A 4,533-nucleotide genomic window follows, 5' to 3' on the forward strand; every position below is an offset into this window, starting at 1 on the left:
AGGATTGTTCGTAAACTGGTGGGGGGGAGTTACGGTATGAGTCAGCTGTTATTTCGATGTCAGCTGACTGAGGGGATCAGCTGATCGAACGTATATAAGAGATGTACCGAATACAATAAAGCCAGTATTTTACAGCAGTTCAAGCGAGCTAGATCTTAATCCTTCTTCTCTTTTTTGACATTGTGCTTTCGCCGATACTTAACTTATATATATTTGTTAAGTTTGACTCAACATTGACCTTCGCAAAATCTCATCCTTAACTCGCACCTGATTTCCTGCAAATGAAGGAAGGAAAGGCACTTGCAGAAGCAAGTGTAGAAAGGAAAAGGGGAAGAAATACCTTCTCCGAATTCGTCCATCTGGAAATTTTTCCCTGCGTCAATACTAACGCTAAGTTATCCTTCGGGCTTTGCGTAGGGAATAATTAAATCTAAAGATATGGATGATAGTCGAGAACTGAATTCAATTTTTTCATTTTTTAAATAAATTAATTGGTATCCATGTCAAGTCTGAACACTCTTTATTATATTAACGTTTCGGCCAATTCGGTCATACTCGAGAACAACCTAACAATTAACAGCTTATTACATTTTCATTTGTAAAAATTTTAACAAAACATTATTATTAATAATTTAACATACCTTAAATATAAATTTTCACCTCACATCCAATTATTTAAAAACATTTTGCAGGCTATTCTGCCCTGGTCATTAATTACCAATCAAATTACTCTATGAAACAATAAATTAATAGGGAATCGTATTAATTATTAATAAGCTTACCTAAGCTTATGTCTAATTACCTATTTGTCCCAATTTCATTAATTTTTAAGACTTTTAATTTTAGATAAAGTTAACACTGTCAATTATCATATAAACAAACTATTTTTAACCTTTCATGCACTCAGTTCAGGCTTATAATCAATTTATTTCAAATCGCATTTTGGTCTAAATTTTTATTTATTTTATTATTAAAATTAATTATTAATAGTAACAAAATTTTATCCATATTTTTCATAAATTTATTTTGCTTAAAATCTCTGCACAATGTTGGTTCATATTCCTAGTATCTGTTTTAAAATTTACAGTACAATTGATGTTTGATGTCTTTGATATATAAATTGACTCAAGTATTTTTCTTTTGATCATATTGTTATCTTTAGGTAAAATTATGGTGTTATCAAAATCAAAGTAGTGTTAGTTTTTAGCTTCATGCTGTAGTAATTCTGTTTTATTGGTATCCTTCTCCTTATTTCTTGTATCATTTCTGTGTTGATACATTCTATAATACAACAATTGCTTAGTTTCACCTACAAAAACAGCTGAGCAATTTAAACACGGAATTTTATATATCAATCCTGATTGACTTTTTATATAAATTTTGTCCTAGAATTTTCTATAATAATTTTTAATTTTATTGTTAGGTCTGTAAAATAATGAGTATTTAATCAACGTCATAAATCTTTAAATGATTTCTGGTATCTTCTGATAAACCCTTTATGTAGTTGAGTCCATGATATTTCTTATTAATTAATTTTTTTTCTATCCTATCTTTGGAATTTTCGTGGTTTTTATCCCAAATTTTGTACATTTTTTTGGGATAAAAAATTTCCGAAAATACTTTACTAAATACTACTAATAAATACTAGTAACATATTTATATCTTACTTTTTACTATATACAGCCTACTAGCATCAGTTATTCTTATTGCCTTGTTTATATAATTATTAATTACATTTGAAATGGATGGGAATTTTTTTTTTTTTTTACAATTCAATGTTTTCTTTTCTCTCAAATATTAGACAATCGTGTGCTTTTTTTATTGAATAAGAATAAAAGTATTTAAATGATAAATTAATTCAAAATATTATACATTGACGATATCCTCTATGAGTAATTTATAATGCTTATCGTAACGTTAATCTTTGACAAGCTCAACACTAAATGGGATGCAATGGAAATCATGAGATCATCGGAGAGGAAAAAAGATGATACACAGAAAGCTTAATGGATGAAATCATGTTATAATGGGGGTGTGAAACATTTACAAAATTTTCTATATTATTTTTATTATATGTAAATAATATATAGCTTCTTGTTAATATGTAATCCATTGTTGTCATTATTATTGATAAGATTATTCATCATTATCATTTGTTTTGAGTAAGTTGGAATTCCATTTCAAGTGAAAAAATCGAAAAATGATTCAATAAACTGTTTTTCTTATTTTTACCTTAAATTTATCAGACAATTTGTTCACCAATCTGCGTTACATTTTAAACAAATTAGAGTGTTTCTAGATAAATAATTTATTTTTTCATCAGGTTTACACAGCCTGAACCTATACGTTCACCGTAGACGTAGGAATCTTATTTTCTGTTTCCAAATTAAACTACTTCTCAGAGGCCGGTACGTGTATCAGGGACCATATTTATTAATTTTATGTATTTAATCTATCTATTATACCATCGGTTTCTATTCATATCAACCGATTGAAAATGTATTATTTATATATATATATATATAACAGACACCTCTACCACACCATTGGTGTCGTGCTCACCAATTTACCTAGATCTAGAATGCTGGCTGCGTGAAGTGTATTGAGTCCTAGGGTATCCAAAACATTGTTATAATCATGATAATTATAATACTATTGGGTCTTATGCTATTATGAATGTTGGAATACTCATTGGAATATTATCATTAAAACTTATCTGAGATGTTGGACGGGGTCCGCCTGTCACTTTGTCACTGTTTATTCCAACTGCTTCTGCTTTATCAATGTCTTCCGACATCAATGTTCTGCTTCGCCTTCCGGCCGTCTACTTTTTCAACTTAATTTAACTGTTCTACTCCCAACCTTTAACTGTTCTTCTACTCCCAACCTTTACTCTTGGACTTGCTACCTACAAATGTCTTCTGTTCTTCCACATTTTCCTTGCCCCTCTCTCTTCCCAAACAAAATGTTCACCACTCCAACCTTTCAGCCTTCTGAATCGATGTTGCTTCTCAGAGGAAAGTGCCTGATACTTTTTAATGTAGAGTTCTTTATTTTTTGGCTGTTTATTTCTTATACTTATTTTCTCGGCTAAAAGCTTGGGTCAGGATTCCCGACTCTTCTGCTGGCTGCCTAACATTTGGGTGTTGATGCAGAGTCGTCTCTTTAACCTGACAAACTTAAAAGTTTCTACACTTGTACTATGAACTAATACTATTAGCTTTCATTATGAAACAGGTCCCAGGTGTCCTATTGTAAAAATATCTATAATGTTAAGTTGGCAATCATTAGTGATTAATATTTAGAATATATACATAATTAGACTAAATTAATATTCTTTTTTATCCGATTATTCTGAATACTTAATTTAAAAAATAACCGTTCATTTTCTAGAATGATCATAGTAGTATGAACCCGTAAGAAGTTGAAATAAATTGAATTTACCATTCATAATTTTCTTTATTTTTTGTATGTTGATTCTTTCATAGACAAAAAAAATTAAAAAATTGTTTTTCTTTGACCTTTTGTAAATAATTGTTGCTTTTCTTCGGTTGTACGTTTTAATTTCAGCAATCACAAGTGTTCGTGGTTTCGTCAACAGTTCTAAAAATTACATGGACTAGAAAAATCAAACAAATTCCATTTTAAAGTTGATTCTTTAAGCTAAATATTTAGTAGATATAATCTATTTCTAAGACATAATATGATAAAAAAATTACCCGAGATTTAAAACTTTAAAAAAATCCGTTTTCAAACTATTTTTTCTATAAGGAATACTATAAACAACTTATGTTTGGTGGGTAGGCCCCCAATAGTTGTTCGATCTGAATAAATATTATTCCGACCTTGGTTTTTTGCGACTTAAAATTTGAAATATTTGGAAATTATACTTCAATATTCAATGTCTGTCCAATACTCGTGCCACAAAAAGAATAATATTTTTTTATCCCTCAGTGTTGTATTTGACCCTCTCTTCGATTAGGTATTGAATCACTTTTTTAAATTTACTTTATCTATATGGAGGTAAATGTAAATTTAAAACCTCCTTTTTTTATTCTATTCGTTATCCCTGTTATCTATTATCAAAATGATTTGTATAAAGCCTGCCATATGAGCTAGGTTAAGACGATAAGAGTTTTTGTGTCATGCGGTAACCGATTCGGGACAGCTGATCTCTGTGCCTTTATTAACATAAATTAACATTCGTCAATTTACGTTCCGTTTCTCAAAATTAAGATAGGTTCAGTAGAAGGCTGTATCATTGGGTGTATTCCAAAGCGATCCATTTATTCTACGACCTATGGGAACATAAACCTTGAACTGTTGTTCGATCAGGTGGGATTCGGTTATCACCGAAGGATATTGGACGGTTACACAGAACACGCTTCCATCACATGGTGTAGGAATGAGCAACTAATTCTAGCTATCAACTCAGCGTTACTTAAATTCATTAGCATCTGGGTACGATCTTATTTTTCGAATAAGGTTAAATTAATGAAGTTTAAGTTATAAATATATATATATGTGTGTGTG

The sequence above is a fragment of the Halyomorpha halys genome, unplaced genomic scaffold (genome assembly GCF_000696795.3).
Source record: "Halyomorpha halys isolate HHAL.00 unplaced genomic scaffold, Hhal_1.1 Scaffold278.1, whole genome shotgun sequence".
NCBI lineage: Eukaryota > Metazoa > Arthropoda > Insecta > Hemiptera > Pentatomidae > Halyomorpha > Halyomorpha halys.